The 24802-nt window shown below is 52.8% G+C and overlaps 1 pseudogene; it reads left to right on the top strand.

The window, feature by feature from the left end:
- Window positions 1–1338: 1338 nt before the first annotated feature.
- LOC120381551 overlaps window positions 1339–24802 on the top strand; it is a 122920-nt pseudogene continuing 99456 nt past the window's right edge.

Here is a 24802-nt window from a genome sequence, read left to right on the forward strand (position 1 = left end):
TACCGGGCCTCTCCTCCCCCTCCTCTCCTGATGAGGCAGTGGCAGGAACATCCTCCTCTGGTCCTCCGCCTATTGATCTCAGGGCACATCAAGACCTCTTGCGGAAAGTAGCACAAAACATGAATTTGCCAGTGGAGGAGGTTGCTGAAATAGAGGACCCTGTCGTAGTCATATTATCGGCGGATGCGCCTCTTTGAGTGGCTCTCCCATTCATCCGCACTATTCAAACCAGTGCAGACACAATTTGCCAATCCCCAGCTTCTATTACACCTACAGCTAGGGGAGTAGAGAGAAAATATATGGTCCCCTCCAAGGGGTATGAATATCTCTACACCCACCCACCTCCCTGCTCCCTGGTTGTCCAATCCGTGAAGGAACGTGGGTGTCTGTGGGGAAGTTTACAGAACTCCTTCCCCAGGAGTCCCACACAGAGTTTACGGCCCTACTAGAGGAGGGTAAAAAAGTGGCGAGAACTTTTCTCCAGGCCTCTCTGGATGCAGCGGACTCGGCAGCCAGAACGCTTGCATCCAGGGTAACGATAAGACGCATCTCCTGGCTACAAGCTTCAGGCCTTCCCCCAGAATAGCAGCAGACAATTCAGGATTTGCCTTTTGAGGGCCAGGGCCTTTTCTCGGACAAAACCAACCCCAGGTTGCAGAGCCTCAAGGACAATTGAGTCATAATGCACTCGTTGGGTATGCACATGCCGGTGACCCAACGTAGGTCCTTCACGCCCCAACCATACCGCCCTTATAACCAGCCTAGGCCGCGTCAGGATATGGCCACACGGCGTGGCAGGGGTATCAGAGAGACAGTCTGGCCCTCAGGAAACCAAAGTCAGCGCCCCTAAACCACCTACGGGGCCAAAACAAAATTTTTGATGGGACGTCCGAGGACGGCCTACCAGTTTCCCTGCCGGATCCTTCTCCCTCCTTTTTCAACCGCCTCTCCCATTTCCTCCCTGCTTGGTCCCAGCTGACCTCCGACCGTTGGGTCCTCTGCACGGTGGAAACAGGATACCACCTCCAATTTATTTCTCCACCCCCATCCCACCCTCCCTACCCATCCCTCTTCAGGGACCCCTCTCACAAGCAATTCCTCTTACAAGAGGTCCATGCGCTCCTAAATCTGGGAGCCATAGAGGAGGTGCCAGAGGACATGAGGGGCAAGGGGTTCTATTCCCGCTACTTTTTGATTCCCAAGGCAAAGGGTGGTCTACGACCGATACTGGACCTGTGAGAACTCAACAAATTCATGATAAAGCTCAAGTTCCGCATGGTATCCCTGGGGACCATCATCCCATCCCTGGATCTGGGAGACTGGTATGCCGCCCTCGATATGAAGGATGCGTATTTCCACATTGTCATTTACCCGCCGCACAGACGGTATCTCCGTTTTGTGGTCAACCAACAGCACTTCCAGTTCACGGTGCTTCCCTTTGGTCTTTCCGCGGCCCCGAGAGTCTTCACCAAATGTATGGCCGTAGTAGCTGCCTCCCTCCACCGTCGTCAAATACACATCTACCCGTACCTCGACGATTGGCTCATTCGAGGGACTTCCCAGTTGCAAGTATCACAGCACCTGTGTGTCGTCAAAGACCTCTTCGGGAGGCTAGGCCTCATGATCAATGTAGAAAAGTCTACCCTGACTCCAACGCAGAGAATAGACTTTATTGGAGCAGTTCTGGACTCCAATCTGGCCAGGGCCTGCCTTCCTCTGCCACGGTTTCAGGCAATGTCTTTGATCATTCGAAGTTTTCAATCCTTCCCGACAACGTCGGTGCGCACCTGCCTCGGTCTATTAGGTCACATGGCGTCCTGCACCTTTGTGACCAAGTGCAGCAGCTGCGACTTGGTGCTTCAAACCTGGCTTGCTTCTCTATACCGTCCACACAGAGACAATATAGACTCGGTGATCACTATCCCCAGGACAGTTCTTGACTCCCTCACTTGGTGGCTGGACCCCACTGTAGTTTGCGCAGAGATGCCGTTCCACTCTCCTCAGCCCTTGGTGGCACTAACCACAGATGCATCATCTCTGAGTTGGGGTGCCCACCTCGGGAACCTTCACACTCAAGGCCTCTGGTTGCCCCAGGAGCTGACCTGCATATCAACGTGCAGGAGCTGAGGGCAGTCCGTCTAGCATGCCAGGTGTTTGGTCCATCTACAAGGCCGCTGTGTATCCGTGTTCACGGACAGCACAACAACCATGTTTTACATAAACAAGCAGGGCGGCGCGCTCCTCCCTACTTTGTCAAGCCACTCACCTGTGGGACTTTTGCATAGCCCACTCAATCGATTTGGTAGCGTCTTTTTTCCCAGGAGTCCAGAACACTCTGGCAGATCGCCTCAGCAGGTCCTTCCTGTCTCACAAGTGGTCAATCCATCCCGATGTCATCTATTCCGTCTTCCGGAGGTGGGGCTTTCCCCGCATAGACCTCTTTGCCTCCCGAGAGAACAGGAAATGCCAGGTGTTCTGCTCCTTCCAAGGATGCTCCCCGGGCTCCCTCTCAGACGCGTTCCTCCTCCCGTGGACAAGGCACCTATGTTATGCCTTCCCGCCGTTTCCCTTCGTTCACAGAGTCCTGCTCAAACTCCGCAGGGACAGAGCCAACTTGATCGTCATTGCTCCAGCATGGCCGAGGCAGCACTGGTACACCCTGTTGTTCGACCTCTCAGTGGCGGATCCGATTCCCCTGCCACTGTGGCCGGATCTCATAACACAGGACTTCGGCAGACTTCACCACCCAAACCTGCACCACCCAAACCCTTCATCTCACTGCATGGCTCCTGCGTGGTTGAACCAATCGGAGTTGTGCTGCTCTGCTTCCGTACAACAGGTCCTCTTGGGAAGTAGGAAGCCTTCCACTAGGACGACTTATCTCGCTAAGTGGAAGCGTTTCTCGCACCAGTGCGATCAGAATAACTTGGTCCCAGGACAGGTTTCCATCCCTACTATCCTGGATTACCTCTGGTCCCTCAAAGAGCAGGGCCTAGCGGTCTCTTCCATAAAAAGTTAATCTGGCAGCTATTTCCCCTTCCACCCAGGCGAAAGGGGCCGTTCAATTTTCTCTCACCCCATGGTTTCCAGGTTCCTTAAGGGACTGGAACTGTTGTACCCCCAAGTCCATCGCCCAGCCCCCACCTGGGATCTAAACCTGGTGTTGACCAAGCTTATGGGAGCCCCCTTCGAGCCTATGGCCACATGTTCCCTGCTCTACCTTTCGTGGAAGACGGCTTTCCACGTCACTATCACCTCGGAGAGGCAAGTTTCAGAGCTTCGTGCCTTGACGGCTGATCCCCCTTATACGTCTTCCATAAGGACAAGGTACACCTGCGGCCACACCCCTCTTTCCTCCCTAAGGTGATGTCTGCTTTTTATGTCAATCAAGACATCTTCCTCCCAGTTTTTTTCCCAAAGCCACACTCATCGCGCCGGGAACAACAGCTACATACCTTGGATGTCCGTAGGGCTCTTGCCTTTTATATAGAGCGAACAAAACCCTTCCGGCGTTCACCTCAGCTCTTTGTAGCGGTGGCAGACCGCATGAAGGGCATGCTGGTCTCTTCCCAACGGATCTCATCTTGGGTAACATCCTGCATCCAATCGTGCTACGAACTGGCTCACGTTCCCGCTAGCCATCTCACTGCCCATTCTACACGGGCGCAGGCCTCTTCTACCACCTTCCTGGCTCATGTCCCCATCCAGGAAATATGTAGGGCGGCTACCTGGTCATCGATTCACACCTTTGCCTCACACTACGCATTGGTCCAACAATCCAGAGACAATGCAGCCTTTGGCTCAGCAGTTTTGCATTCTGCGACGTCTCACTCCGACCCCACCGCCTAGGTAAGGCTTGGGAATCACCTAACTGGAATGGATATGAGCAATCACTCAAAGAAGAAAAGACGGTTACTCACCATTGTAACTGTTGTTCTTCGAGATGTGTTGCTCATATCCATTCCAAACCCGCCCTCCTTCCCCACTGTTGGAGTAGCTGGCAAGAAGGAACTGAGGGGCAGATGGGTCGGCAGGGGTATATATCTGGCGCTATAGCGGCACCACTCCAGGGGGCGCCCAGCCGACCCACCGAGTGTTGCTAGGGTAAAAAACTTCCGACGAGCGTGCATGCGGCGTGCGCGCACCTAACTGGAATGGATATGAGCAACACATCTCAAAGAACAACAGTTACAACGGTGAGTAACCGTCTTTTTCAGTGTGACTGGTTTGGGATGTGAGGATGTGACCCTTCGCTTCCCAGCTTATGGCTGCCCCTGCTGCTTAGCCAAAGGCCTTAGCCTAAGAACAAGGGCTCAGCCTATCCTAGTGAGAGAAGGCCCTTACAAATACAGACAGTGATTTTGATTCTTTGTTTTCATACTCCTGTAAGTAGCTAAGTGATAAAAGTACACCTAAGTTCTTAAACTATAGACTTTACAGGCAGGCCTGAATATCTCTATTCTAACAGTGGGTTCTACCCCTTCCCCCATTCTGTGTCTGTCTTGTCTATTCAGATTGTAAATTCTTCAGGGCATGGGCCATCTACTGTTCTCTGTTTGTACTTTGCCGAGCACAATGGGTACCCACTGTTAGTTGGTCCTTAGGCACTAAGGTAATGCATATGATTTATAATAATAATAACTCTCCTGCCACTTTGAGCCAAGGAAGTTGGCCTTGGGATGTTACTGCTTAAAAATGAGCTGGGGGTTAAAACCATGGACTATTCTTTGTGACAAGTATCCCACAAATTCCACTGACCTCCCTCGTTTTCTTTACCTGCAGTAGGGTTTCCAAATTCCAAACCTGATGTGATCTCGCAGCTGGAACGAGGGGAAGAGCCGTGGGTCCCAGACCTCCAGGGCTCTGAGAAAGAAGTGCTTCCAAGAGCTGCCTTCACAGGTGAGGAATTGGTTAAACCAGCTCAAAAACTGTGCGGGAATGCAGGAAACATTTGGGATGCCCTACAAATATCCTGTGAGCTCTCCAAGTTCAGGATTGTTCCCTACAGATGTGGAATCATTATGGCAGATGTCACTCATGGCTTCCCTCCTATTCTGACTGACAACTGGCAGCAGGTCCCTGCCCAGTCTCGCTTTCCCCCGAGTGTTCTCATGAGATGCACACCAAAACTGATCCCTTCCTCTCTCCTCTGTGGAAGGGTTTGGGGAAAATCAGCACCTGATAGGTTTGATCTCTCCCACACATATTTTGGATTGTTCATCCCTTTTGCCATTCCTCTCTCTGAGATTTTCTTTCTTTCCGGCAAAGGGAGTGACCTGTGTCTGGATTCTCTCTGTCTCCCATCAGGTGATGGGCTGGTGAGTCAGAATGAGGAGGAGAAACCCCATCAGCAAGATGCTGAGCAAGGAGAACCACATGGAACTTTATCAGGAAGATCCAAAGGGAATGTTTCCGGGAGTTATGCACTCCCAGAAAAAACAAAAGCCTGTGAGACTCAGCAGAGGCCAGAGGAAAACTTTAGTAGCCACTCAGACCTTATAACAAGCGACAGAATCAACTTGGAAGAGAGACACTACATGTGCCATGAGTGCGGGAAAAGCTTCAATTGGAGCTCTGCCTTTATCAGACATCGGAGAATCCACACAGGGGAGACGCCCTACACGTGCTCTGAGTGCGGGAAAAGCTTCAATCGGAGCTTTCACCTTATCAGACATGAGAGAATCCACACAGGGGAGACGCCCTACACATGCGCTGAGTGCTGGAAAAGCTTCAGTCAGAACTCGGACCTTATCAGACATCAGAGAATCCACACAGGGGAGATGCCCTACACATGCGCTGAGTGCGGGAAAAGCTTCAATCGGAGCTCTGCCCTTATCAGACATCAGAGAATCCACACAGGGGAGACGCCCTACACGTGCTCTGAGTGCGGGAAAAGCTTCAATCAGAGCTCAGACCTTATCAGACATCAGAGAATCCACACAGGGGAGACGCCCTACACGTGCGCTGAGTGCGGGAAAAGCTTCAATCGGAGCTCTGCCCTTATCAGACATCAGAGAATCCACACAGGGGAGACGCCCTACACATGCGCTGAGTGCGGGAAAAGCTTCAATCGGAGCTCTGCCCTTATCAGACATCAGAGAATCCACACAGGGGAGACGCCCTACACGTGCTCTGAGTGCGGGAAAAGCTTCAATCAGAGCTCAGACCTTATCAGACATCAGAGAATCCACACAGGGGAGACGCCCTACACGTGCTCTGAGTGCGGGAAAAGCTTCAATCGGAGCTCAGACCTTTTCAGACATCAGAGAATCCACACAGGGGAGACGCCCTACACATGCTCTGAGTGCGGGAAAAGCTTCAATCAGAGCTCTCTCCTTATCAGACATCAGAGAATCCACACAGGGGAGACGCCCTACACGTGCTCTGAGTGCGGGAAAAGCTTCAATCAGAGCTCACATCTTATTAGACATCAGAAAATCCACATGAGAGAGAACTGTAATAAATCCCTTGACTAGGGCTGGGCAAAATTTAAAAAAAAAATCACATTTTCTAATTCCCACATTGTGATTTTCGCACCATCTTCACCGTAGTCTCTCAGCTCCCCCAGATGAGTTACCTGCTTCTGCCTTTTGCAGCTCACCCTTCTTTGGGGTCAGTCCTGTGATCTTTTCTATCAACTCCTTTCCTTTTGAGCCCGGAATGTTCATCAGCTCCTGGAGGTTTGATCCCAACAAGGTACACTGAGGCAAAATCTATCTGTGTCTGACATCTACTAGGGCTGTACATGGCATTGGCTGCTCAAGTTAATGATCTTGATGTAAAAAGACAATTATAGTTGTAGAACAGATGCCCAGGTGCAGTGGTTGGCATTAGCTTTCCCCTTCAACTGACCTAAATTCCATCACTTTTCCTAGTCTAAACAAACCCTGAGCATCACGGTTATACTGTTCCCCCATTTCAAAGCCATTGTTAGTCATCGAGTTCCCCTTTTGGAAATAAATTGTTTCATTCCCAGTTGCTCTGATGTTGCTTCAAGTTGTGCTGGAGAGCAGATTTTTTTCCTACCATTTTTCTCACTTAAAATATATTGAACTAATACAAAGAGCAGGAACAGGGCAGGGATAGGAAAAATTGTCATTTCACCCTCTGTAAAAACAGTAAATCAGAGGGATTCCCAACGAGAGGCGTACAGCTTTCTGCACCGGGACTACAGCCCCGTGGTGCCAGTGTAGACACCCTGGTCGATTACAGTGCTGTGATTGGCCTCCGGGAGGTGTCCCACAATCCCTGTTCTCGCTTCTCTGGTCTTTGGTTTGAATTCTACTGCACTCCCTCAGGTGACCAACCGTGAACCCCACCCCTTAAATTCCTTGGGAATTTTGAAAGTCCCACTTCTACAGAGACTAATTATGGTTACAGACCCATCCTGAAATTAGAGCAGGATATTGTAAAGCTTTATCTCATAGTACAGTAACACAATTCAAACCTGTCAGCACAGAGGAGAAAGCACTCCTTCAGTTCACATTTATTGCTACTGATCTCACTGACAAACTTCCTTTTCTCAGTACTGCTCCAGGTGTTTTCCATCTGATCCCTTCCAGCTGTGGTGATGGGACTGCAGCAGCTCCCCAGGGCCAGCTTTGCTCTTTCACTTACATCCTTCACTTGTTTGGATAGAGCTGTGTCTGCCCCCAGTTTAATTCACATCTGAGACCTCAGGTACCAGCAGATCGTTACAAAGGCTAAATTCCCATCACCACCAGTGGGAGGTTATCCTGGGCTGCCAGGGCTGCAGGATTTAGCCCATGGTTGGTCAAGGTGCTACAGCAGCTGCACTCTTACATTGTGAGTCCTGCAGCTTCATACCAAACTGCTCTGCCATAGTCTGCAGGGGGCCTGACTTGCTGAGAATCTGGCAGAAGAGAGACCCTGGAGTAGAGAAGGAAAATGTCCTCAGCAGTCACAGCTGGCAGGAGCAGGGAAGGTTCGGTTTATTTTTAAACTCCTCTCCCTGCTCAAGCCTTTAATCATTCCTGTGGCTCTTCTCTGAACCCTCTGCAATTTATCAGGGACAACAACCAACCAACCAAACCAGGCTGTTCTGCCCAATGTAACAGGCTATTGCCTTTCAAGGCTGACTATAAATCAGCTCGTTCTATTCACCCAAGAGTTCCACTTTAAGGGCTTTTTGTTTTCTAGTTCCAGTCAAATCCTGTGCAACAGCATCATTGTTAACTCATCATCTGGACACTTCACATTCACATGTTCAAAAAGTGGGCGGGTCTAAGTCTTTCCTCCCACACCAACATGAAAAAAATCAGTGACAGAAAATGCCCTAAAGCGCCTCTGCTGCCTTGAACAACAGCCTGGGGAAATACACAAGGGGAAGTGCTTTCCTCTCTCCTCCTGACACCGGGTAACATTTCTGTCTGTCCTTGAGATCCTGCCACAAGGACAGGCTTGAGGATGCAAATGACATGTTAAGGCTTCGTTGGTTTGCACGTTCCTTTACTCCTTCATTAGTGATAAGGGTGCGTGAGCGTGAAATAATCCCACTCTGACTTTCACACTGGAGGCAATTTTCAGGCTCACAATAAAAAAACACAAATTTCTTTCTAACCTGAGCAAGTTGAATCGAGTCGTTGCGAGATGATAAATCCAGAGCCCCAGGCTGACTTTCTGTCATCACATGTTTTTAGAGTAGATCACATTCACTGGGTGGGTCTTCTGCTGGGAAGTGTCTCTCCAGTGGCAGCACCCAGTGCACATTCCCCACTTACAAACTCATCTTCAGTATATCGGCCACTGAACCTAGCGAGGGGGGAGGGTCCCCGTGGTCGGGCTCCAGCCCCTGGATCCCGAGCCTGGCAAGCCCGAGTCAGCCGGCCTGGGCCAGCTGTGGGGTTTAATTGCACTGCAGACATACACGGGTGTCACAATCCCAGCTTCCTCCTCAGGGAATCAAGCCCTCGTCCCCCCCGTGACAGGCAGGGAGAGTCACCACTGTACTCGTGAGGTCGGAACTGACGCTGCCCCTGCACAGGGACCCAGGGGAACGGCTCAGGCAGCTCCTTGGCCAGCTGTGGCTGGCAGGAGACCCAGCGAGGCAGGAGCTGCTCTGGGTTCTCTGCAGGGGAGAGTAACTGGGAGAAGGGGGGAGTTTGTCTCTGATTTACAGGGAGCTTTGCCAGAATGGAGCCTGTAGGTCACATGCTGGGGGGCTGTGACGGGCACACAGGCTCCGTGCTCTGGAACAGCTCTGAGTCAAACCCAGGCAGGAGCCTCATCAGTGTGACCCCCCCAGGGGACGCTCTCACTGGGGGAACCCTCCCTGGCTTCAGCCCCTCCTGGGACTGACCTTGGACCTTTCAGCCCCCCTGTTCCACACCAGGAGCTTCCTGCAGTGAGTCCACCTGAATCGGACACCTGGGAAAGCCTCACGCGCCCCCGAAGAGTCCTGCACCCCAACTACAGTCCCCAGTGACTCTCAGCCAGCGCTGTACAACAGAAGGTTTGTTAGGGGTCTGGGATCCAGCCTGGGAAAGTTCTGTGTTCGCACAGGAAGCAGGAAGATTCAGCAACGTCCATGTTGGACAGACCCCGAACTCAGAGCCTGGGCTCTCCCCTCGAGTCCCCAACCAGCAGACTCCTTGCTCCCAACAGCCCGACTCAGCCAGGCCCTTTGCCCCTCGTCTGTCCTTTGTCCTGTTTCCCTGGTAACCTGCTCACCTGGCCTCCAGCTCGTTCTTTGTTCTCCGACTCCTCCCGGCCAGCTGGCCTCTTGCAGCAGGTGCGCCCCGGCCATCGGTTGCTAGGAGACAGAATTTGTGGCCATTGTCTGGGCCCAGGCAGCCAGACAGCAGCCACACCTGCCCTTTGGGGGTCTCTGCCAAGATTTAACCCCCTTGTCCCACCACCGAGATCCGTGGTCCCAAAACACTTCAGGGTCATGCCCCCCACCCTGTCCATGCTCCCCCCGAGTCGTGGCTGGGAGTGGGGCCGCAGCTAAGGGGGAAGGGACACAGACAGGGGTAAGGGGGCTGAGGCAGGGACCAGAGCTGGGGCTGGAGCCAAGAGTGGAGCTGGGTGGCTCCTCCTCCCCACCCCCATGGGGGCTGGCCCGGGCCCAGTTTCATCCTCTGAATGTTACTCCATCCCCTGGCAGGGCACCCCACATTTTGGACCTTTAACCTAGATAATCGTGCCACAAATAGGGGAAACTGAGGTACACACAAGCTGCAAACAAAACATCCAGAAAATTCCCACTTCGTCACAGGGGTGTCAGTGGGGTCTGAGCTGGGCAGCAGCATAGGGAAGTGGGGAGGTTAAACTGCAAAACATCCCCCTGTGTTCCCACAAAAGCCTCTCGTTTATCCCCTAACCCCTCCCCATGAAAATCTCCACCCCTGCCCTGGCACACAGAGACCCCCTCACTCCAACGCAGATTTTTAACTTTTCTTACTTGTCCTTGGCCTTCCACAAACATTGTTCCCATCAAAATGACCCAGGGCTTTTACAACGAGAATGAGAAAACAAACTAAATCAAACCCAAAGAAACCGCTATCGACCTCCCCACCACACACACTTTGGGTCTGAATTTTTCCACTGAAATGTTGAGGCAATAAAACTCTCACTGCTCTTGTCCAGAAACAAACCTAAACCCCCCATGCAGTACCTGGGGCATCTATGTCTGACCCACCAAGGCTTCAGCTCCTTTGGGGAGATTTCCAGCTGCCCAATTCTGCTGCTATTCCAGGGGAGCAATTCCTGGCTCCTGTCAGCATTTATCTCGGCCCCGTTCTGGGCATCACAGGTTTCTCTGGGAAAGGGCAGCGAGTGGTTCTAGGGTCCAGTGATCCTCCTCCAAATCGAGCTAGAACCTGAGACTCCTTCCCCTTCCCCAGGCTGTGGGCGGGGAGGCATTTCACAGAGCTCTCGGAGCTATAGCCCGTGGCTAAGGAGAGAGAAAAAGCCTCCTATCCCCCTCTGCTCTGGGGGCTGGGTTTCCTCCTGAAGCCTCTGCCCCCCACCTAGTGCCTATGGCTCATCCCTGACCCTTGCTGCTGCTCCTTGCTATAGACTGTGAAAGGAGCGGAGGCAGTGCAGGAGCCTTCTGGGGACGCAGATCTGAGGCTTTGGGAGAGACACATTGTCTGAGACATCAGAGCGCTGCAAACCCTGCAGCCACCCCCTCAATCCGGGGCCTGTTCCAGCCCTGAGTCTGGGCTGCCGCGATCCCTCCCCCAGAGCAGGTCGCCCACAGATTACAGCCTGGAAATAGGCGTGTGAGACTAACTCCTGCTTTTCCTGACAGGGCCTCCCCTAGACCAAGTAGCGTCCCAGGCAAGACGTGTCTTCGGAACCCCCCAGCCCCGCTCCATATGTTAAACCATTGAATTCCTTATTTTTATTGCATTTGTAGCTCACTTCATTATTTTGATGCACAATCTGGATGCATGATTTTCTCTATCATATAAGACAATAAATGTTCATGCTAGGATGTGTAAATCTGTATTTATTCATGCCGTATATAAGCAAATGAAAAAATCATTTCTTCTAAGCATATAGAAACTTTTAATTTTGACAGTAACTGAAATGTACTAACATCTAGAAATGGAGCCCTCACCAGCACAGCGTGGGCCGGTATTAAATAGTGTTACAGTTGGAAACAGACAGTGTTAGGATGTTAACCCCAGGCCCTTTGTTCAAAGGTCACTTCTCTAGCCTTTCCCCCATGAACTGAAGCACAGCATTTGAGAGATCCAGAGACTAGTTGATGACGTTTCCAAGGGCTAAAATAGCAAGCGATGTCCATCTTGCATTGGCCATTGTTGACTGGAGAGATGGTTTATGGAGAATAAACTCCAAGGTGAGAAGCAGCAGCCCAAAAAGCCCTGCTGCAAGTGCTGAAGTAGCTCAGTTGGGAGAGTATTAGACTGAAGCTGTAAAGGTCTCTGGTTCAATCCGAGGCTTCAGCAGACTGTTTCATCCCTCTTGCTGCAGCAGTGGGCTGGAAACACAGCACTGCCTTTACTCAATGCAAGTCCCTCATTTTGGGCTTCACTGCAGGAAAAGGCAGCATTGGCTTCTGTACCCAGTTGGCCCACCGGACCTTTCTTTCTTCTCTTGCTGCTTCTCAGCAAGGGGAAGAAAAAGAAGCTCCCCTTCAAGCTAGAGTCACAAAGGTGATGTAAGGACGACTTCCTAATCCCTGGCTCCTGTCCTCTGCTCTTCCAGCTGACCCATCAGAGAGCTGCTGCCAGTTTCTCCAGGTTCGCCCACCAGTGTGTGCCAGGGTGAGCACCACCAAAGTGCAGGGAATTTGAGGGCATGGCAGGGCAGGGCAGGGCAGGGCACTGTAATGGAGTTTCTGTAGTGTAGTGGTTCTCACATTTCCCTAACCTGCATCAAGCGGGCTAGGCAGAACTGACACCAACTTGTCTGGGGTGTTTCCCAAAAGCAGAGCACAAGTTTGAAATACAGGCAGCATAGAGCCAATATTCATAACGTCAACTACAAAAATGATACCGATCTAGAGATAGCATCATTATAATCAGCCAATCAGAAACTCTTCATAGACCCCTAACACAACAACCTTTATACAATATTGGCTGCAAATACAGAACAGCAGTCGCAACGGTGATCTATACAGTTACAAATTATGTCAATAACGTCACAAGAGGTGACATGGCATCAGAGAGACTGATACTGGAATAGCCTCCAGTTTTGGTGTCCTCGTTTGAAAAAGATGTTGTGAAATTAGAGTTTGGGGCAGCAAAGAGCCACCAAATGTTCTGAGGGCTGGAGAAAAATGCCTTCTAGTGAGCTATTGAAAGAGCTCAACCTGTTTAGCTGATCAAAAGAAGATTGAAAGGTGACTTCATTGAAGTGTTGAAGTGTCTTAATGGAGAGAAAAGATTGAGTATTAAAGGGCTCTTGAATCGAGCAGAGAAAGGCATAACAAGACCCAGTGGCTGGAAGGTGAAAAGAGACAAATTCATATTACAATTAAGGCACAAATATTCAACAGCGAGGATGATTCACCACAGGAACAAGCTACCAAGGAAAGTGGTGGATTCGCCATCTCTTGATGTCATTTAATGAAGACTAGATGCCTTTCTGGAATGTGTTTGCCCCAAGAGTAGCTCTTGTGTCATACAGGAGGCCTGTGATATGGAGGGGGTCAGATTAGATGCTCTAATGGTCTCTTCTGGCTGTAAAGTCGACTCATTTCTGAACATCTGAGTGTAGCATTGGGAGCAGCATCTGATGTTTCCCTGTCTAGCTGGCTTGCTGCCTAGAACGAATGCTCCTTGAGTGGGGTGATCCCCAGGGAGTAGCTCAAACCTGCAAAGTGCCTGGCCAGGGGCAGGACATTAGCCCAGCAAGGGAGGGGTGTGGCAGTGACATCACAAAGGCCTTTTGCAGGACCTCAGACTATTGGTCCAAGGTGGTGGGGAGGTGGTGACCTCACAGAGAGATGCTGACATCAGCCAGGCAGGACAGGGGCGAGGGGCCAGGGAAACCTCAGAGACCCCTGTGGCTTTGCTTCAGCAAGTCTCCTTCTCCAGGTCTTTCTCTGAGGACTGAGGGAGTATTCGGGTTCACGGACGTGAGCACCAGGAGGAACCTCTTTCGAGTTTTCTCCTTCCCTTTTAGTGATTTTACTAGAAAACAGCCATCCCTGTTTAGAAGGTAAGAGCCTCCTGGAGGTTTGAAACCTGTTCAGTCTGATCCATCTGGTGACAGTTGAATTCTAGGCATGGAAAACACGAGCTTAAGGAGGCAGAATTTTATTCTGCACCTGGGATTTTGTCCCTTAGAATCACTGGAGACATTAGGGTTTGTGCTTTTTTCCTTTTCCTCCATCCCTCTCTCCCTCCTTTCTCTTCTTCTCTTGCTTATTTTGTCCTTTCTCCTGTTCCCCTCCCACTACCACGTGTGTGTGTGTGTGTGTGTGTGTGTGTGTGTGTTGCGGGGGAGTGCTCTGCAGCTCCCACTTTGGGAGGTCCACACAAAAATGTGGGGCTGAAATAGTGCTCGGGCAGTGATCCCCACCAGTGACCTGGGCCATCCTTTGGGCTCTCTGGTGAGAAACCTCAGCCTCCCGTCCTCAGTCTCTATCCTGATTGGCTGAGCAGGGGGTTATTGACAGGGAGGAGATTCAGATCCTTGTTGGTCTCTTTTAAGACCCAGTAAATAAGTCAGAACCAGTTCTATGTTTGATGAATTTTGCTGCTTCTCTGCATTAATGGTCTCTGAGCAGTTCATGATTCTGTCTATCATTGCAGTTCTCCTCAAATACTTGCTGAATAATTCCTGTGCACTGTTGTTGGTCTGGAGCTCATCTGAGAGCACTTTACTCAGGTCATTCAATGTCTGAAATTCAAGATCCGATGGTTAGTTTGAAAATCAGGGCTCTTGGGTCCTATTCCCAACTGTGCCACTGACTGGCTGTGTGACCTCAGACAAGTCAATTCTCCTTTCTCAGCCTTAGCTTGTCCCTCTTTCAAGTAGGGATAATAATGATCCGCTCCTACCTACCTCACGGTGCGTGGAGGCAGGGCCGGCTCTAGGTTTTTTGACGTCCCAAGCAAAAAAAAATTTTGGCTGCCCCCACCCCAGCCCTGGGCTCCCCCCTGCACCTCCCTGCCACCCCAGACCTGGGCTCTGCCCCCTCCACCCACACCCCCTGCCAACCCAGCCTTGGGCTCTCCACTCCCAACCCGCACCCCCCCTGCCATCCCAGCCCTGGGCTCTGCCCCCCACATACCCCATGCTGCCCCAGCTCTTGGCTTTGCCCTTTCCCCCCACTGCTCCCCCACCGACACACCAGCCCTGGGCTCTGCCTCCTCCACCTGCCCCCCCTGCCACCCCAGCCCTGGGCTCTCCCCACACACACACACACACCCCACACCCCTGCACTCTCCTTCCACCCCAGCCCTGGGTCACTTGTAACTTGCTCCCAGGGTGGGTCATTTAGCAGGGGGGAGGAATAGCTCAGTGGTTTGAACATTGGCCAGCTAAACCCAGGGTGGTGAGTTCAATCCTTGAGGGGGCTACTTAGGAATCTGGAGCAAAAATTGGTCCTGCTAGTGAAGACAGGGAGCTAGACTCAATAACCTTTCAAGGTCCCTTCCAGTTCTAGGAAATTGGTATATCTCCAATTATTACCTCTGGGGAATTTGCCAATGCAATATCACTGTCTTCCCTTTAAACAAAAAGGCAATGGCTGTTGAAAATTGCAATTCCAGTCCTAATAACTCCTGGGACACATTTCTTGCTCAATTTTATCCTACTTTTTCTACAGCAAATGACAGTGGATCAGCATATTTGATTTGGGAGAAATGAAGTAACAGCTGCCCAAACTGAGCTTGAGCACTCCTGAATTTTGAGGGTGTTCAAATCTGGAAGGCAGGTGCTAGATTCCCTTTCTGAACATTAACTAAATCTGGAAAGGAAAAGTCAATTTCTGCTTCCACGGCTCAGGAGTGGAAATCCTCCTACGTGCCTGGTGCTGTATCTAGAGCTGCCCAGGTCCAGCAGAGCCTCCCCTCCCTCACTTTTCATTTTAAATTCTAGTGGGATCCACGTACTTCCCTTGCCAGGCTTCAGCTAGAGAGGGGCTGTGACGTTATTGATATAAATGGGAACCATATAGAACATGGGTTGCAACCAAGGTCCTGTGGTGGCACCAAATCCTAAGTAAAGGGGGTCATATAAGGTGTCTAAGACCAGGTTCTGGGTTGCTGGTTATGATTATGCTGTCTGTATGTCTGTTTATCATTTTGTAGTTGAAGTTATAAATATTGGCTCTGTACTGCCTGTATTTGGTATTATGCTCTGCCTCTGGGAAGTGTCCCAGACAAGCTGATGTCAGCCCTGCATAGCTGGCTTGATGGCCCATTAAGGGCCATCAGCTACACAATTGACCCATGGAGAGAAGGCAGACACGCCTTGTGACTCAGCAAAGTATGCAGAAACTTGTCCATGTGACTGCAAACTCCATTTTTTGCTGTAAGTTTCCACCGTGAGGACAAAGGGATTCTTACACCTGGAAAAGTCTATATAAGGCTGATGCATCATCTCCATCTTGTCTTCAATCCTGCTTCTGACCTCTGGAGGGACTTTGCTACAAACTGAAGCTTTACATGAGGGACTGAATGACCCATCCCAGTGGGGGATGTATTCCAGAGACTCAATTTGAACCTGCAGTTTACTCCATCACTGCTGCAAGCCTGAACTAAGAACTTTGCCATTACTGTATGTAATCGATTCCATTTAACCAATTCTACCTCTCTTCTCTACCTTTTTCCCTTTGTAAATAAACCTTTAGATTTTAGATTCTAAAGGATTGGCAACAGCGTGATTTGTGGGTAAGATCTGATGTGTATATTGACCTGGGTCTGGGGCTTGGTCCTTTGGGATTGAGAGAACCTTTTTCTTTTATTGGGGTGTTGGTTTTCATAACCATTCATCCCCAGGACGAGTGCACTGGTGGTGATACTGGGAGACTGGAGTGTCTAAGGAAATTGCTTGTGTGACTTGTGGTTAGCCAGTGGGGTGAGACCAAAGTCCCTTTTGTCTGGCTGGTTTGGTTTGCCTTAGAGGTGGAAAAACCCCAGCCTAGGGCTGTTACTGCCCTGTTTAAGCAATTGGTCCTGATTTGGCACTCTCAGTTGGGTCCCGCCAGAATCGCTCCGTCACAGGGGCCCTGTCCATTTAGTCCCCCCAATTCTTTCTTTGGGGGCTGCCAGGTGAGGCCACACCAGTATCCCTCAGCCAGTCTGCGGATGTCTTCTGAAGGGGATGTCTGGGGCAAAGCTTTCTAGTCCAAAAAGTCGGTGGCTGGAGGGGGGCGCCATTTTCAGTAGTTTAATGTTTGGTACTGCAGTGAGTGACTGCTGGGTGCAGTGATATAGTGACCCCTGGGTCTCTGAATGAGGCTTTACACTTGGTGGGGGGTGAGGAGGCAAGCGGCGAGTCGGTGGGTGGAGAGGGGCAAATCTCCCAGATTCAAAATCTGGGACAGTGTCTGTTGGTCCTTTTTGCTGCTTTACTCTGGGCTGGGGGTTGTCCCAGTGCTGCACAGAGGGGGTTCCCACAGGAAGGTGCTTGCTCCTAACCCCGAGGCCGTCAGTGTGTCGGTTCTTCTCTAGCCAGCCCACTTGCCAGGTCTGATTGGCCTTGGTCGGGCTCCCAGCCCCTCTCCATGGGGTGCAGCTGTCTGGAGGTGCTGCCTTACACACCTTCCTCAGTCCCACCTCATTCACTCCACAGGGCGACGGGTTACCAAGTGTGTGTGTGGGGGGTAGATCTTATTCTACTTCTAGCAAAAAGACATTTTTCTGTTACCTTAATTACACTACCTTAGGGGCCTCCTATAACATATTACCAAGGTTCAATACAAAGTCATGTAAAAGTTATACAAAAATGCAAAATGCAGAGATTTATCTACAACCGCACTGAGTGACTGCGGGGTGCAGTGATATGGTGACCCCTGGGTCTCTGAATGAGGCTTTACACTTGGGGGATGTGTGGGGGCAAGTGGGGAGCAGGTGGGCAAGTGGCAGGTGGGCACAGAGGTGAGCAGTGAGCCAGCAGGGGCTCTAGGGGCAGGCAGGGGGGTTTCTGGCAGGGGAGGGAGGAGGTGAAAGGAGGTGAGTGGTGGGTGGGGGACTGACTAGCAGGAGATGCAGCAGGCCAGTGGGGATAGGGGTGACGAGGGGTGGGATGGTGAGATCTGGTCACCCTATGGGGGCCGTTTCTTCTCCCTCCCCTCCCCAAACCTTCCTTTTCGGCCCACAGCTGTTTCGGTGGGGAGGTGCTGGGGAAGGAGGGTTTGTTTCTGCGGGGCGGGCGGTGCTGCGGGGGGGTTGTTTCCACAGGGATGGGTGGCGCTGGGGGGGTGTTTCAAGGGGGCTGGGTGGCAGAGCCGGGGGCGCACTTGTATATTCATGCCTTGGGGGTAAAAATAGCTAGTTAGAGCTCTGGGACCCCATATTGCGCTAGGTGCTGTACAAACCCTGCCAACACTGGACACCCAGGGGTTCCTCAATATCCCTGTGCCTCTGCTGCCCAACTGCTTCTTTTTCCATCTGGAACACCCCCCCCCCCCCCGCAAAAACCCACCTTTCCAAACAGTCCTTCTTTCCCTGCCCCCTGATTCTGCTTTCACACCCTGGGACCATCTCCTCTCTTCATCCCTCCCCTCCCCCTCAGGTGAGCAGAGATGGAGGCTACTTCCGCCACTGGATCCAGCCCCAGCGAGCGCTGCAGCCCGCCCAGGGGGTGTTTGCAGACACAGGAAGGGAGCAGCTGGGAGCAGGGGGGAGTGCTGGGAAGAAGGAGGCAGGAGAACAAATCCGGGTGGGGGCAGCTCCTGGGGCAGGGCTCTGGCACAGCCCGGGGCAGGGCAGCTCCTGGGGCGGGGCTCTGACTCAGGCAGGGGCGGGGCAGCTCCTGGGGCGGGGCTCTGGCACAGCCCGGGGGCGGGGCAGCTCCTGGGGGCGGGGCTCTGGCACAGCCCGGGGGCGGGGCAGCTCCTGGGGGCGGGGCTCTGGCACATTGTGACGCAGGAGCCCGGGCTCAGCAGTTGCTCCCTGGTGGCCACGTGCTGCCAGCAGCGCTGGAGCCGCCCGGGCCGGAGCGGAGCCGCTGTTCTCAGCTGCAGCAGGAGCTGCCCCCGGCGCCGCTGGGCTCCAGGTGGGGACAGAGCCTGGGGCCCGGGGTTCCCCTGGGGGCGGCTGGCGGGGCGGGAGGGGAGAGGCCGGAGCTGCAGGCGGGGACGGGCGGGGGGCAGGCGGGGGGTTGATCGGTCTCTGGGCACCAGGGGAGCCCCGGGGCAGAGTGTGTGTGTGAGTGTCCCGGGCCCAGGCGTGCGCAGGGGGGAGCCCCGGCACCCCAATGCCCTGAGCCCCGGCTGGGGAGGCTGCTCCCCCCCTCCCGTGGGGGCTACGGGGGGGGAGGCTGCGGCGGCTGCAGGCGGGTGCTCAGCCCCCCGGGAATGACCCGCTGCCGGCAGCTTGTGGCGCCTCCTCCGCGGAGCTTTTCCCCGGGGGCGGCCTGGGCGCAGCTGCGATCAGCTGTTTGCTGGGCAGGCTCCGCTCAGCTGCTCCCCGCTCCTGGGGCTGGGTGCCCCAAACAGCCCCAGGGGTCGGTGGGGCGGGGCCAGCAGCAGAGCCCCCGCTCCTGGGGCTGCCCCGCCCCGCTCGGGCTGGGGGCTCTGCCAGGGGCCCCGCGTGAATCGCTGCTCCCTGCCCGCCAGGCTCGGCTCCGGCCACAGCAGCGGTGGGTGCCCCGGGGAGCCCAGCTGGGCTGGGGCTGGGGCAGGGGGAGGTTGCGGGGAGGAGAAGCTCCATAAACCGCCAGGGGGCGGGGGGGGAGGAGACACGCTGGGGTGGCGGGGGGAGAAGCCCCGGGCCCCTGCAGGAGCTGCTATGGGGGGGCGGGGGGAGGAGCCACCCTGGGGCAGGCAGGAGAACCCCGGGCTCTGGCAGAAGATGTGGGGCTGAAGTCCCCGGCTCGGGAGCCCCAGCCACCTTAGTGGCAAAAGTTGCAGGGCCGAAGCCCTGACCCCCCCCTCTGTGTGGAGCTGGCCTGAGCCCCTCTCGCTCCCATCCTCCCTGTGGAGCTGGCTCCCACTCTCCGGCTGTGGAGAAATTCAGCCCAAATCTCCCCATGTTGGTATCTCCATTTCCTGCCCCCCCCCATCACCCAGCCATGGATGGATTTAGCCCAGGAGGCAGGGTCAGTGTTGGCCCCATTGGGCAGGTGGAATCTAGGGCTCAAAGAGGAGAAGTGACTTTCCCAAGGCTAAGCAGGGAGTCTGTGGCAGAGACTCAAACCCAGAACACATGAGCCTGTGTCTTGTGCCTTAACCACTAGGCAACCTTCCCCCCGAAGGAGAGGGAACCTCCTCCGCCACTTTGAGTGGGTGGGTGGGAGCAGCCACTAGACAGAGCTGCCAGGAGGTGGGGAGGGGGTTGGATAGTTGGGGGTGATTAGTGGGTGGGTGGGGTCTCTGGAGGGGGCAGTCAGGGGACAAGGAGCAGGGGGTTGGATGGGTTGAGGATCGGGGTGCCTGTCGGGCGGTGGAGCGGGATTGGAGCAGGCAGGGAGCAGAGCGGGTTGGATGGGTCGGGATTTCTGGGGGCTGTCGGGCGGGAGTGGTTGGATGGGGCGTGGGAGTCCCAGGGGTCTGTCTGGGGCAGGGGTGTGGATAAGGGTCAGGGGACAGGTAGGGGTAGGGTCTTAGGAGTCAGTTACAGTGGGGGGGGGGTCTCAGGAGGGGGCAGTCAGGGGACAAGGAGCAGGGGGGGTTGGGGGTTCTGAGGGGGGCAGCCAGGGGGCAGGAAGGGGGAGGCAGTGGATGGGGTGGGGCTAGGGTGGGGCTCCCTGGGTGTGCATCCTAATGAAATGTGCTGCACACACCTATGGTCACGGGGGTGAGCCACTCACATCCTTTTCCTGTTTGTTCCATTTCTTTCCGTCTCAAAACCTGAGAACAATTCTCTCTAGTTCTTCCCCTTCTCTCTCCCCTCCCCACACGTGGCTAGAAAATCCAAGGAGTTTCCCTCGTTTTCCCTAAAATTACTGACTCTCTAGTCTCTTATTTTCCCTATTTTCTCCATAATTCTTAAATTCTCCTCAGCTTTGGGATGTGAACCCAGCCCGTTTATCTGCAGCAATTTGTCCTTGGGTGGGTGGGAATTTGCTGTCCTGTGTCACTCCCCCAGCGTGGGTGGTGGTTAGTGGGTGCTGGCTGGGGGAGCCCGCAGACGCGGCTGCCTCTGGGGGGGAAGATGGGGGGGCCGATCTCTGCCAGCGACAGGACATGGCCGCACAGGTGGGGAAGGGAGGAGCCAGTGTCCCTATGGAGCCTGCCCAGCCCCTTTGGTTCTGCTCCTTTCCAGCATTTTCTTCAGAGACTTTATTACTGGGGAGGCTGAAAAATCTCCCTGTGGGCTTAGCCTGGCAGGAGGGGCCAGGTCTCCCCTGCAATAAAGAGCTGGAGCATGTTCCCAGCATGGCAGAGCCTAGGCTGTGTCTCTGCAGGGAAAGATCCTGGGGGAATCGTGATGTGACATGAACTAAAGCCTGTTCTGAAACCTCCACAACGGCCCTTCTCGCCCTGCCAGGCTGCAGGATGTCGTCCATGTTTCGCTCCAGCTCATCCCATCCTCCCATGGGACAGGGAAGGGAAATGGCTGCAGAGGATCCCGTCCAGGTAGGGGTTATTGGGGAGTTGCTGGTGGGTTCCTGCTGGAGGGAGAGGGACACCAAATGCACAGGAGGTGGGAGGTTTGGGCAGTCTGGTTTGGGGGTTGGAGTTTGACAAAAAATTCCCAGGAGGGAGAATGGGAGGAGGCCAGGGTGTAGCAACCCTGTTGGGACTTGTTCAATATGCAGCTTCCATTCTAGGAACAGACCCACGAGGTAAGAGGGTGGAAATGCTCTAATTTGTGGGACAGGAAACAACCCCCCTAGGTGGGGCTAGGAAAATGGGCCAGACTCCCAGGGCTGGAGCCCGACCTGATTAACCAGCGGCTGCTGTGAGATGCAGAGGGGGCACCCACCAGGGAGGCTTGGTGCGGGGGAGGTTCTTAACCTTTTTCTTTCTAAGGCCCCCCAACGTGCTATAAAAACTCCACTGCCCTGCATGTGCCTGGTTCTCTGCATATCACTATCATGTATGTGACTCACTAAGATTTGACTCCATCATTGCTATTAGTATCATACTTGGAACTGCGTTTTTATTTTCATAGAAATTTTAAGTTACTTTACAGACAGATTTAAAAATACAGTTTGCAGATAAATGATCTTCATCTGCACAGTGTCTAAAGTTTTGAGTTTAGCTATTTTTTTCAAACGAGCCCTGCGAAGGTAAGTACAAGCAAAATGTACAGTCTGTTATTTACAGTGGTACAATCAAATAACGAATGACAAAGCACAATACGGCAATAACAGTAATAATGATAATTACTCCAGCCAGGCCAGGTGAGGCATTTTAGAACTCGTTACTCAGAGAACTGAATTTAAGCATAAGACAGAAATAAAATGATGAAATTCAGAGATCAGTTAAAAAGCTAAACTACCAGCACTGTCATCCTGACCGAATGTGAAAGAATAAAATTACAGAGACTACATGTACTTTGTGCATTTTGACAGGAAGTAAAAGGAAGTAACAACAGTAACTGAAGTGTGTGTGGTGGGGGAGTGTGAGACACACCCGCTGTCCCTTCCAGCCCAGCAGCACTCACTAGTCCGAAGGCTCGTTCACACGGCAGCAGGGGCCAGCAGACCCCACTCCTGACCCAGAGGCAGCAGCACAGAATCTTGTCCCCCCACCTCAGCTCAGCAGAGACTGGGCACAGAGGCAGGAGGGTGGGGCCTCCCCCACATCAGGAACCCCCCCCCCCTCGCACAGCACAGGAGGCTCCTGGGAGCAGCTTGGCCGGGGGCAGCTCCAAGTGGGGGGGGAGGGGGCAGGGCTGCAGGAAGAGCTGCAGGGGAGGCAGCTGAAGAGAAGTGGGGGGAGGAGAGACAGGACACCCCTGCTGGAGGATCCCCCTCAGCAAGGCCCCCCTGGACCGTCATGTCGTCTGCCCCCCACTGAGTCTGGCCCCGTCCAGCTCTTCACAATGAGAACAGCGCTGGGCTCCCTGCCAGCGAGCTCTCCCTGCACCCTGCCAGGGCCTCCATCTCCTGTGTCCGGCTGTGGCTAGTGGGGGGGGGATGGATCTGCTGGGAGAGACAAGGGGCTCTTGCTTCGTCCCCTCCCCCTGGCGTTTCCTGGCTGCTCGGAGCGGGGTGGGGGTGGGACTCTGCCTGTGAGCCACCCAGAGCTTCCATTTGATTGAAAGTGCGAGTGATGCGGTAGGTACTGAGTGCTGGACTCTTGCTCTTTCAGGGGCCGGTGACCTTCGAGGAGGTGGCTGTGTATTTCACCAGGGGAGAGGGGGCTCTGCTGGACCCCACTCAGAGAGCCCTCTACAGGGATGTCATGCAGGAGAACTATGAGACGGTGACCTCGCTGGGTAAGGAGTCCTGTCCCTGGCTTATTAGAAGCTGTTGGGTCTCTGAAGAACCTGAGTAGTAATAACTTGATACCTTTATTCATCATACAAGTTTCCTTGCCCCCCCTTTTTGCCTCATCTCCCACCCACTAGAATAATTTGTAGACATTTGTCATCAGTCATTTTGAAATTGCATTTAATGTGTCCTTATTGGCTACATTAGCAACTACATTAATAACTGTTTTTTTAAATTAAGTATAAATAAATAAAAAAATAAAAATATCTTAAAAATTATTAAAAAATAAATTTAATTAATAAAAATAGGTGTGTGACTGATGCATGGCTTGTGTGACAGTCAGATGAGCTCATCTTTTGATAGAAGTGAGTATAATGTTGCTATTCAGGACCCCACGGGTGAAGGGAGAACAGAGCGGTGGGAGGGGCGGAGAAGGGGGGAGTAGATAATTCTGGGGTGCCAGGACATGGGGAGGGTGTGTGTAGGGTTAGAGCTAAGAAGCAGCAGGGAGGGATGATGTTGTGAGAGACGAGGAGGGAACACAAGAAGCTCCCAAGGAGCCGGGAGGTGGTGCCGGCTGAGAGTAATGGGAAGAAGCGATGGGGAGTGTGGGGGAAGGGCACCCAGGAAGTGGGCTGGGTGGGTCAGTGGGAGGGAGGAGAGGTTTGGGGATCTGGAGCTGTGGGGGATCCCAGACCTTTAACCCTGAATCCCTACCTAAGCCTTGTTGTTCTAGAGCCTCCACTCCAGTTTTATTTCTGTTCAGTTTCACTTTATTATACATTTTTTTCCCCAAATATTATTATTTTAACTCTTGACCTCCCTCTCCCACTCATTACCCCCTTCCTCACATAACCTCCCCATCTCTGTGCACAGCGACCCCGGCCACCGATCCTGAGTCCTTGCTGCATCCTCCCTCCCGTAGCAGGGCCCCTTCCCAGGCACAAATGGGCACTTTGTTGATGATGTCACAGGCTGGTGGTGTAGCCTGGACAGTTTTTACACCTATAAGATGACGTATTGGGGCACAACTCGCCCTTGTACATGGCTACTCACCGTTAATGGAGGAGATTAAATTTGGTGAAACACACAGAAACTTGATTAAATACAGACAGTTATAACTGAAATCACAGGCAAGGATCAATCCACGTAACAGTTAGACTAAGATCAGTATAGTAAAGAGGGGCTTGCACGGTGCGGACGTACAAGTTATGACACCAATGGAAACAAAGATCGAGGGGCAAGGCAGCCCGTCAGAAGGGAGGCCCTGCTTCAGTTTACACTGTCTCGGGGACCTGACAAAATGAAAAAATGGTCACTAGGAGAGGTAATTTATCCACTTCCTTATGGTAATAGGATGGCGATATACCGCATCTGCTGCTTTGCTCTGATTACAATAATGTCAATAGCTGCCCCAACCCATATGTGACCTTTGGGAAGTCCATAATTTAGCATCAAGCCTTAATACTCATGATTTACATCACTTAGTTATTAATAATCCCAATATATAAATGTGTCCAACTGCTGAGATCCTGCATAGCAACCTAATTGCTAAAGCCCACCCCAAACTTCCTTCTTTCAGAATCCTGTGGCGTATTCCACCTGTTTGTAGTTACTCCTTAGTCTGTCAAAATGAGGGTGCAAAATATATGACCTGGGATTCTCTCCTTAGGCCTGGTCAGGTAAATCCCAGACTTCAGCAGAACTTCTCCCACAAATCCTCCACCTAATATAAGGCCCTTAACTGTAGCAAGCTGAATAACCCATTTATCTATGTTCACCTCCTTGCCCCTCCACTCATGGTCCA

The sequence above is a fragment of the Mauremys reevesii genome, linkage group 14, assembly GCF_016161935.1.
Source record: "Mauremys reevesii isolate NIE-2019 linkage group 14, ASM1616193v1, whole genome shotgun sequence".
Lineage (NCBI taxonomy): Eukaryota > Metazoa > Chordata > Testudines > Geoemydidae > Mauremys > Mauremys reevesii.